The sequence below is a fragment of the Microtus ochrogaster genome, chromosome X, assembly GCF_000317375.1.
Source record: "Microtus ochrogaster isolate Prairie Vole_2 chromosome X, MicOch1.0, whole genome shotgun sequence".
Taxonomy (NCBI): Eukaryota; Metazoa; Chordata; class Mammalia; order Rodentia; family Cricetidae; genus Microtus; species Microtus ochrogaster.
Window position 1 is genome coordinate 48227899 of NC_022026.1, and position 11541 is coordinate 48239439.

The 11541-nt window shown below is 42.0% G+C and overlaps 1 pseudogene; it reads right to left on the bottom strand.

Annotated features, from left to right (window-relative positions):
- Positions 1–788: 788 nt before the first annotated feature.
- Positions 789–859, bottom strand: LOC113457472 (annotated as a pseudogene).
- Positions 860–11541: the final 10682 nt, after the last annotated feature.

Sequence of the window (11541 nt, forward strand, 5' to 3'; positions counted from 1 at the left end):
AGTTCCAGGACAGGCTCCAAAACCACAGAGAAACCAAAAAAAAAAAAAAAAAAAAAAAGGATGTAAATGTTCAGGTATAAGAAGGTCAGCAGTCAGAGGTCCCCCAACCATATCCCTAAGACACTAATAATCGGGTTTCCAAAGACAGAGGAACTGCAAGAGGAAGGAAACAAGACAGAAGTGTGCCGCAGCTTGCCTGGGCTGCAGATTCTCAGCTAAAGCCTCCCAGGCAGCACTGTTCTCAATTCCTGCTTCAGATGAATTGCTATTGCCATACAGCACGGCTACTAATTTTTCTGTGCTAATTTTGTACCTTGCAACTTTGCTGAATTTGTCTGGTTCTAATCATTTGATTTGTTTTATTGATTTTATTGAGCTCTACATTTTTCTACCCTCCCCTCCTTTCCTCCCCTTCCCCTTCTACCCTCTCCCATGGTCCCCATGCTCCAAATTTACTCAGGAGATCTTGTCTTTTTCTACTTCCCATGTGGATTAGATCCATGTATGTCTCTCTTGGGTCCTCATTGTTGTCTAAGTTCTCTGGGATTGTGATTTGTAGGTTTTTTGTTGCTTTATGTTTAAAAACCACTTATGAGTGGTTTTTAATTCACATGTGATATTTGTCTTTCTGGGTCTGGGTTACCTGACTCGATATGATGTTTTCTAGCTCCATCCATTTGGCTGCAAATTTCAAGACGTTATTATTTTTGTCTGCTGTGTAGTACTCCATTGTGTAAATGTACCCCATATTCCTTATCCATTATTTGGTTGAGGAGAAACATGGAACACTTGCACAGGAGCCATGCTAATTTTCTCTTCATCCTTCCAATTTTAGTATATGTGCTGCCGAAGTAAGCACTCTAATCAATTGTTTGGTGGAGATTTTAGTCTCCTAGGTTCACATTATGCACAGGGACAATATGGCTTCTTTTATTTCTTCAATTTGGATATCCCTTATTTTTCCCAATTGTCCAGGCTAGGGCTTGTAGTACTAGTGGAGTAAAAGCTGGGGAAGTGAGCTACTACTTGCTCCTGTTTAACTGTGACTTAATATCTATTAGCTGTCCTGTTGCAGATATTAGAAAGGTAAACTGATGGAATGATGGCCACCAACTCACAGCTGAATAAGAAAGAATAGCTCCTTGCTTAGCATGGTAACTACACATAACAATAATATAGACTTGGAAATGTAGAAAAGTGTCTCCAAATTTTACCAGGGAGAAGTGATGAGCATTTGATTGAACAATACCATGCATACATAAAAACATTGCAGGTCCTCATGAATATAGGAATGAAAAGCTATACCAGTGCTTAGGAGGAGGCTGAGGGAAGAGGATCACAAGGTCAAGGTCAAGGCCAGATAAATAGTAAAAAGTTCCTATCTCAAAATTTTTATGTATAAATGTATGTTTTACATATTGAATTTTAGTAGATCGTAGTTTTTATTTTGAGACAAGAGCTGCTTCTATAGCCCATGTTATCCTGGAAATCACTATATAGACCAGGCTAGCCTCAAACTCATGTCAATCTCCTTGTCTCCAACATCAATTTCAATATTAAATTTAGGATTTGAAAATTCTTTTAGGATATTTGAAACAAAGGAGACTTTGGAAGTTACTAGTGTTGATCAGAGTGTCCTGTAGTTGAGTGCACGGCCAAGTCTTCGCCGAGCTGACATTGTCCCTCTCTCCATCTCCGCCATACACTCTGTACTGTCCCGTTTTGAGACTCCCCAACCTTCACCTTACACCTCTCCCCATGACCTCCCATACTCTCCCAATGGTCTTTCCTGGTCTCTGACACTATACTCAGTACCCCTTCTTTAACTACTACACCACTGCAATTCCAGAACTGCCCTCTGCTGTCTCCAACCTCCCTTCCTAGGCTTCTTACAAGAATAACCTCAGTAGTCCACTGTCCTTTGTGGGACACAGCTCCCACCTGCCTGCAATCCTTCACCTCTAAACTTAAATGTCTACTATTTCCGGAAATAAGCAAATGTCGTAAAGATAGTCCAGAAGTAACCATCAAGACATTTGGAAAAATCACAACATGTGGTTAGTCAACAAAATGCTCACTGAATCCTTCATGATATACACTTGGCAAGTGTTAGCATAGCCATAGGGATCCATTTATTTAGTGACCACTACGGACTAGTTCTGTATGGAGTGAGTGAAGTCCTGAGTGAGTGTACATTGTTGACATGGGTGTGACTGTGCCAAGGACTTCAAAGCCTCCGATACACGGGAAATTGGCAAAACAACTCCTCATATCGTCATCAGAGGGATGACAAAGCATTCCTAGAGGGCTGCTTGGGACTGAGTTAATAAGCAGTAGCTGCCCATTAAACAACATACATGCTTGTGATTTGTTGGCATATGACATCCTGTTCCATCTCCTTCATATCTTACTGCACTAAAAACTCTAGAAAGTTAAATATATTTGTGTCTCAGTAGCTACAGAGGAGTTGTCCAGGATAATCCTCTAGAAGCCAAAATCTTAAGATACAGGACAGCCTTCTAGATGCCAAAATCTTAAGATAATCAAACTCTTTATTGAAAATACAATATTAAAAATACAATAGTATTTACATATAAACTGTGCACATCCTCCCATATACTTTAAATCATCTCCAGATAGTTTTAAATACACAATACAATGCAATACTATATAAATAGTTACATTTTGGCTAGCAAGATGGCATAGCAGGTAAAGGTGCTTTGCTGCCAACCCTGACGACCTAAGCCCAATTCCTGTGATCCACATCTTTGAAACAGAGAAATGACTTGGGAAAATTGTCCTCTCTGACTTCCACACATGTATTACGACATACGTGTGTGCACATGAGTATGTACACACACACAGCTAAATAAATCCATACACAGATAAATGTGATTTTTTAAAATGGCAAAGGGGAGCAACAAGATGGCCCAGCAGCTAACGGTGCTTGTGCTGAAGCCTGATAACCTGAGTTTTATCCCTGGAGCCCACATGGAGGAAAGAGAGAATTGACAGAATTGACTCTCACATATTTTTCTGACTTCTATGGGTACAACGTGGCATTTTCATGCCCCCATATGTGTGTGTGTGTGTGTGTGTGTGTGTGTCCATATATAATGTGTGCACACACAAAATAAATGTAATCAAAAGTTTTTAAGTAGTTATACTATACTGTCTAAGGAATGTTCCGTACAGATGCATTTTTTCTAAACAAAGTTTTTGATCCACAGTTGATTGAATTTGAGATGTGGAACCCATACATGGGCTGAGTCCATACTTTTCAGCCCCTTTAACTCATTTGTACACATGGGGTATAGGTTTTACCAGTGAGAAGTCACATGGATGACAGAGAACATGCCCCTGCTGTGTCTGTACCCTTCGGCAGTTTGGAGTGTCCCTGTAGCAGATTCTCACTGTTTTCCTTGTTCCTCCAGGTTATCCAGAGGCAGCAGGAGCATCTTTTGCTCCCCAGATAGCCTGTTTCAGAGGAGTCTAGGTGATCACCTTGCTGATTGCTATTAAGAGGTGGGATTGTAGCCAGGCAGTGGTGGCACACGCCTTTAATCCCAGAACTCAGGAGGCAGGGAGATCTCTGTGAGTTCGAGGCCAGCCTGGGCTACAAGAGCTAGTTCCAGGACAGGCTCCAAAGCTACAGAGAAACCCTGTCTCGAAAAACCAAAGAAAAAAAAAACGAAGTGGGATTGTGTTGAGCCAGTCATACCTATGATCTTCTGACACACATTCCTGCTTAGGCACTGCTCCCTACAGTATAAGAACATGTGATTCTCTAAATTCAGATCCCTTCTGTTTAAATGACTCACAAGGTCTTGGTTTCCATCACTGAACGCCATTGAGTAGAGCAAGGTGTTTGTGGGTGAAAGATACTGCAAGGTTCCAACAGGAATGACGTATCATACTTCTGCTATCAGCGGTTCTCTAGTGAGAGGTGTGCAGAGTGAACCTTTTATAACCTGGCCCAGAGGAAAATGAAAGAAGATGCTTCCAGAGTTTCCTTAAGCAAAGAATTAAAAATACCCCACTACCAAGGCTGAAAAAAATTAGCCTTAGGCTGCCCCCCCCACACATCTCTATTACCTTCTGCTTGATTGCACTTGACCACAGAACCTTCTCTGATGCCCTTGAACTCTCTATCCAGGCTGATGCTAGGAGACTCTCTCGACTATTCCTCCATCAGTCAGGCTACATGGGCAATGCCAAAGGTTAGGCACCACCCACAGATACTCCACAGAAATTATAAGAACAGCTTCTCTAATAAAGACAGCAGAAGGATGCAAGGATGGAGAATGATTAATGGCCCCTTCAGAACTGGTGGAAAACAAGGGCACTCGACATTTAGGGTGTTGATATTTTCTCACACCACAACATTCCCACATGCTAGCAACCTGGGGCACAAAAACAACAGCCTTGTCTCGGGGGGGAAGAAGAGGGTCTGTGTTCTTAAGTTTCTTGTGAAAGACAGCATGCATTTGGGGAAGTGTTACCATAGAGTGGTAGGGGTTCCTGTGGTGTTTGGCAAAGCTGACTTCTCTAAAAAGTCCAAAGGTGATATATTTAATGGACGGCTCATTTTCTTTCATCTTTATGGTAAGTTTCTAATCCCACAGGCAATTCTTATGAACAAACACAGGAGGTAAGAGGAGATGGTGTCCCTGTGATAATGCTGCTGGAACTGAGTGAGGAGGAAGGCTGGAAGCCAGCAGCATGGAATATGGCTTCAATAAGAAGAATCAAAAGGAACATAGTGGAGGGCGAAGCTGATGGGGAGGGAAGAAACAAAGACAAAGAAAGCATGGAGCATGGTTATATGAGCAGGATGCGGATGAGGGGCCCCAACTCCTCCCATGCGCATGGGCAGAAGTGAGCTGAAACTCCAGGAAGGGGAGACAAAGCCCTGAGGGAAGGCATTGTCAAATATTCACTCTCCAAAGCTACTCATACTGGGAGATTTATGTTCATCATGGACCCTATTTTGAACAGTATAATTTTTTTCTACAACTAACACACACACACACACACACACACACACACACACACACACACACACACACACCTACTGAACACTTCTCCAGCACTAATCACAATGTTTAGAGGTATACATTGAGGTTAGGGCTTAGGTTGTTTTTCCCCCCTCTGATTATGAAAGTAGCACATGTCCATTGTGGAAAATACAATTATGTAAAATAGAATAAGGGTTTCATGCAGCCTAGCACCCAGCTCTGTTTTTTTCCTTTATATGGATCTTTCTGAGAAAACAATAAGAGCACTCAGTATATCGAGTCATAGATCTTCATTTTTTCACTATATGGAATACTGTATTTTACCATACCCTATTCTTTGAAAGCACGCTTTTTGAATGATTGTGTTAGTATTCATTTTATATCAATCTCGCACAATTTTCTGAACATTTTCTTAGTGTAGATTGCTAGAAGCTGAATTGCTATGTCAATAACAGTGTTTAGTTCTAAGGGTCTTTATGCTTATGCCAATTATTAACAGAAAGTTTTCATCAATTTATGCTCCTACCACAACCTTGTGGTGCATTCGAGTTTCTTTTTGCTTTCTTTATAAAGCAGCCGGTCCCTGTCAATGCAGTGTTAGGAAAATAGATGAAGAAATCGGACACTTTGAGTCAATTGTGCATCTCTGAAGAATGCTTTGCCTTTTTATGCTTTAGTTGTCTTGAAGAATTTGCCCCAATCTAAGCGTTCTTTGAAATTAATGTTCAAGATTTTATTTTTAGTTATGTCTGTATGTGTATGGTTCTGCAATGAAAACAGTGCCCATAGAGACCAGCAGAGGCTATCAGATTCCCCTGGAACTAGAGTCACAGGTGGTTGAGAGCTACCCCACATATTCTCTGGAAATCAAACTCAGGTCCTCAGAAAGAGCAGCAAGTGCTCTTAAATGCTGACCCGTATCTCCAGCCCCCTTGAAATTATTTTAACCAAGAATAGTTTTTTAAAGAACAAATGCCCTATTTCATCCAATTAGCACAACGGTAAGGAAATAATAGATTATAAGAAATGTATAAACGGTTGAAAATCTGGTAAGCATTTGTGATGAGTAGAATTTAACACTCATCCAGAGTAGTCCCTAGAACACATTATGAATGGAGGGTTTTACATGTGCTTCATTCACTTTGTGTTGTCATGCCAAAATATATGCTGGGAACATACTAGGTGTTTAGTAATAAATATAAAATGCATGACAGAATTCACAGGGGAGAGTTTGGTATCTAGATGTGCTCAATACTGCAACGCTCTGTCGATCCCTTTTGGACTATCTGCAACTAATTTATAGCTTGAGTGGGTAACTGCCCCCATACTGGTAGATTCCTGCCTCTGTCGCCTGGCTCTCCCTGCCTGAGACTCTTTAAGGCTACTATAGCATTCCCAATCCATGCAGAGCAGACCAGAAGGGCTAGCGATGTGAGTACAGTGCTTGGTAGGTAATGTGCCAACTGCCTTGCCCCTCAGTGCAACTGTTGGATTTTGTTTGACATGCGCGGAGACTCCTCAGCAAGGATGAGACAGAGGACCCCCCAGAAGTAACCCTGCTCATTAACACACCTCCTTTCCCCTGCACACTCTCACTGCGCTTTTGGAAATCAGCTCATATGGGAAATAGACTGGCAAACTCAGACACAGGGGGAGACTTAGGATCTTGTGTGTGACTCGTGTGTATGTGGTGTGTGTGTGTGTGTGTGTGTGTGTGTGTGTGTGTGTGTGTGTGTGTGTGTAGACTAGCCTTAGTCTTAAGGATGATTTGAAAACAGATGTCAACAAAGAGAGTGGATAGTTAATTCCATTAGATATTTCAAATGGAATGTTAAACAAAGAAACAGAAACCACAATGCAAGCCTGGATTAGAAGACAAGCAGCTCATCTCCATGCAAAGCTTGTGGGAGAAAGGGAAATGAAGGTGCAGAAGGGGAGGCTGCAGGAGGCTAAGGCTGTGACGTAGTCTTTCCGAGATGCACATGCTCAGAGGTCACACTGACTGAAATGCTTCCAAACACTCTGAGTCTATTTATATTTTTGGACTTTAAAAAAAAAACATTTTTTTCCAAGTAAGGCATACACAAATGTCCACCAAACAGTTCTCCAGCACTAAACATAATATCTAAAGGCAAAATTCATGTAGAAAAAAAAACAGATTTTAAAATAAATGAGTGGAGTGTTTACTCCCTGCTGGAGATGACTCAGAACTTATTTTCCTATGCTCTGGGGAAGGCCTTAGCACCACAATGCCAGTCACCATGTGCTGCCTCTCTAAGTCACCGGAATGAAGCATTTAAGGCTCATATTTTTTTATGAATCACTTCAGCTATCATATTGGTGAAAACACAGTAGGTCTTAAAGCAGGAGTCATTAGTTGCTTGAAGTACTATTTGGGGATTAATATATAAAAATCACAAAACAGTGTGTGTGCATGTGCGTGTGTGTGTGTGTGTGTGTGTGTGTGTGTGTGTGTGTGTGTGTATGTGGTTACAGACAGAAGGATCCTTTTTAGCATGGAAACTATGAAATAATGAACAAGGCCCACAGATGTAAGCCCAAGGACTGGGGCTTCTGCAGCCTTTGGGTACCACCATACTCAAACCAGCCAGTATCTGGCACCATCATAAATAGCTGGCACTACTCACCAACTAATACTGAAACACACTCCTCGGAAAGTCGGTGCTGCCACCCTCCACCTGGTGGCTTGTTCCCAAGCCAATGTGAATTTGTGTGTATGTGACAGGCTGAGCCCTGGTCTCTAGCTACAAAGGAGGCTGGGGAAGTCAGAGCGTTTCTGTCATCATGAGAGATAGTAGCTGAAAGGTTGTGTCAACCTCCATATGTAAGAAAGGTTTTCAAAGGTACAACGGCAAAAAAAAAAATCTCTCAATACAAGTAGCTGACTTCAAGGACTCACATTAGGATATCCCTTAGACTAGCACTGCCCAATAAAAACTGGAGCCATGGTGGGGGAAGGGGAATAACACAGCCCAGATATCCAGCACCACCGGAGATAGCAAGGCAGCCTCCAGAGAATATCTTGCAAAGCAGTTCTCAAGAAGAGCTGCCAGCAGGAACCCTCAACTCCCAGCTCTCGATGCAGTTTTGGCTTGACAGGTTGACCCATTAGGACTCATACCTGCACGCTGCCTGGTGACTCAGCATGACACATGACCGTCCCTCCATCCACCCTCTCTCCCGAGTAGCTGACAAAAACAGCTTGCATGACTGAGCATATTGGAGCCTGGCCCTAGCACAACACCAGGACTGGGTCGGCTTCTTTTATCGGCTGTCTGTCTCTCTGTCCCTCTCAGGACTGCTTGTCTGACATCCCTGGGGCCCCTTTCCTATAAATGGTACTCAATGTCTGAAGCAACATTTCTTAAACAAATAGCCCCCACTGCATGTTATTGATTTTTAAGGGAGACCGCCTGTCACTCAGGCAGAAAGGATCAAAGCCAAGGTGGAAGAGCAAAAAGATAAGCAATGGGGGCATCTCAGAGAGGACCTAATCGCTCCCAGACTGTGAGGGACCTGGATGCTGGAGGACCCCCTGGGGCAGGAGGGCTGGCGGTCGGTCCACAAAATATTCAAAAACTTCTAAATACGGTTTTCTTTTTTTTAAACATTTGTCTTTTGAGATTATAATTATGTTTATCCCTTCCATTTTCTCCTTTCCAACCCTTCCATATAGTCCTCCTTGCTCTCCTTCAAATTCATGGCCTCTTTTTCCACTGATTATTGTTAAATGTATATTTGTATATGTGTGTACATATTTATTCCTACATATAACCTACTCAGTCTATATGTTACTTGTATGTGTTTTCAGAGATGATCCTTTGGTACTGGACAGCCAATTGGTATGCTCTTCCCTAAGGAAGACAAGCTCTCCCGCTCCTAGTTTTCCTCTGTTGCCCATAGTTCTTTGGGGTTGAGTCCTCATAAGCTTCCCCCCTCCCCGATCCAATTTGACAAGTCCATTGGTGCTGTCCCTGTTCAGCTCCTGATTGAGCTGTCTTGTTTGTAAGACTTTATATATGTAGCTTCTGACATTACAAGGAGCCACAATCTTAGAGCAAATTCACTGTTCCTCTGGCTCTTACAGTCTTTCCACTCCCTCATTTGCAATGCTCCTTGGGCCTCAGGTACAGGAGTGTTCCATAGATGTATCCATTGGAACTGGGCTGCACTACTCAGCATTTTAATTGGTTGTGGTTTTCTGTAGTGGTCTCCATCTATTGCAAAGAGAAGTTTCCTTGCTGAGGGGGGAAGACTACACTTAGCTGTGGCTATAAGAACAAATGTTTAGATTGTTTGTAGGAATTATACTGACTTCGTAAAGTGGTGGTTGTAGAGTCTCCTCTAATATCCATGACTTCACCAGCACTGAGTTGCTAAGTTTCCAGTATTACACGTGGTTTCCAACCTGCTGAGATGGGCTTAAGTCTAATTGGAGATTTGGGGTAACCAAGGTAAGCGTGCCTAAGTGTTGACACAGACCTATGCTCCCAGAAACCCCTGAGGCTGAAGCAAGACGATCACAAAGACTCATGCCCACATAGCTGTGGGGACAGTCCGATGTCAGGATTAAGTTAACCAACAGAAATAACGAACTTTGCGTGCTATATTACAGCACAAACTCACTGCTAGGAACAGCCCACACAATTGCAATCCCACAGGTCATTTCTGGAACAATCCTGCCCATTTACATACATGTCTACATCTACATACATGCATAGATGCGTGCAATGTCTGTGTTTACATACAGGTAACCCATGTGAACACTCACATACATGTGCACACTGTCCCACACATATCCACACGCACGCATAAACAAGTCCTTGCAACCCCCTTTTTTGGCTCCATGTTCACCTCTGAAATTCCTTCCATAACATGACGAAAGAGACCAAAGAATAAACCCAGGGCCACAGAATAAACCCAGGGTTGGAAAGATTAACAGAAACTTATCTAAGGACATTGGGGAACCTACTGTTCGGCATAGTTGTTCTAGCAACAGAAGAGGGTTGGTCATATTTTTGTATTTGTAAAAGAACACCTCACAGGACTCAATGTGGAGTGGTGCCCAGGTTACAGCCGACATGCTTAGATTTGGTAAAAGAAGAAAACTTTGATGTGACTAAGGATAAGGCCTGAGGGCTGAGTGTAGGAAGAAACCACAATGACCTCTATGTGGCCTTGTTGAATTTTTGGTACTATGTTTTTTCCTTTGGGCATAAACAAGAGATGGGAAGTCCTGGATCTTGACTGAGCCTATTCTGATCAAGGAAGTGGGGTGTGTACAAGTAAGTGTGTACACAAACCCTAGAGGCTGCAGAGGGAAAAGACAGGAGGAACTCTTCCTTAGGCAGGGCCACAATCAAACCTACAAGTTTCTTGGTGACATTGGGCACCTAGGACATCATAAGATCAAAAGGAGTTTACTCTTTCATCCAGGATGAGTCCCACTCCCCAAGCTTCTGTTTCTCTTCTACAGGCTACCTCAAGATATTTCTTTCCTTTGAAAATATACTAGACTTTGGTGCCTCAAGGTCAAGGACTTCACTTGGGTTGCTTCTGAGCATTAATCTTAACCTGTAGTGGGGGATTTGATTTTCTTATAGGAGAGGTGAAGCCAATGAGCTAGTGGAGAAGAATGACTCAAGTTAATGTTCCTATAATACAGTTCTTAATATAATAGATGCAAACATTCAGTGAGCAAAATAAGAAATAGGCCATTCACAGTGCTGAATAAAGTGAATGCTTCCATCCAAAGACTAATTTTTAAAAGTGTATAACCATCATTCAATTGCAAATTTATATTTAATTTTACTAAGGATATTGACACATGAAGAAAATCCATACATGCAACTTAAAGTTTTCTAGTAACTGCTTTTAAAAAGTAAAACTGGAGGTCAATCACGATGATGAACACTTTAATCCCAATACTCTGGAGACAGAGGAAGGCAAATTTCTATTTGTTCAATGCCACTCTGGACTACATAGTGAGATCCTATCTTTAAAAAAATAGTGAAACAGCAGTCCAGCAAAAATTGCACAGTGGGTAAAAGCAACTGATAGCCTTAATTTGTTCTCAGACCTCAATCCATGAGCTGTAACTCTGACGTACACATACACCTACACACAGAGATGGTTTCACACCTAGGAGTACATAGCCAGTACTGATTGGATTCAGTAGGAAATATAAAAACAAAAAAATCAGGACATGAAGTCAGGAAAGAAGCATGGTGGGAGAAGTGTATTGTAAGCATGTATGAAATTCCCAAAGAACACATAAAAAGTATATCTTTAAAAGAGTTTAAGTTAAACAGAGGGACAGCAAGGTACCTCAGGAGGTAAAGGCCCTTGATTCTCAAGCCTTACAACCTCACTTTGATTCACACAGCACTCAGTAAAGCTAGACTTGATGGTGCACATCTGTAATTCCACGTTAAAGCTGGACTTGGTGGTGCACATCTGTAATTCCACGTTAAAGCTGGACTTGGTGGTGCACATCTGTAAT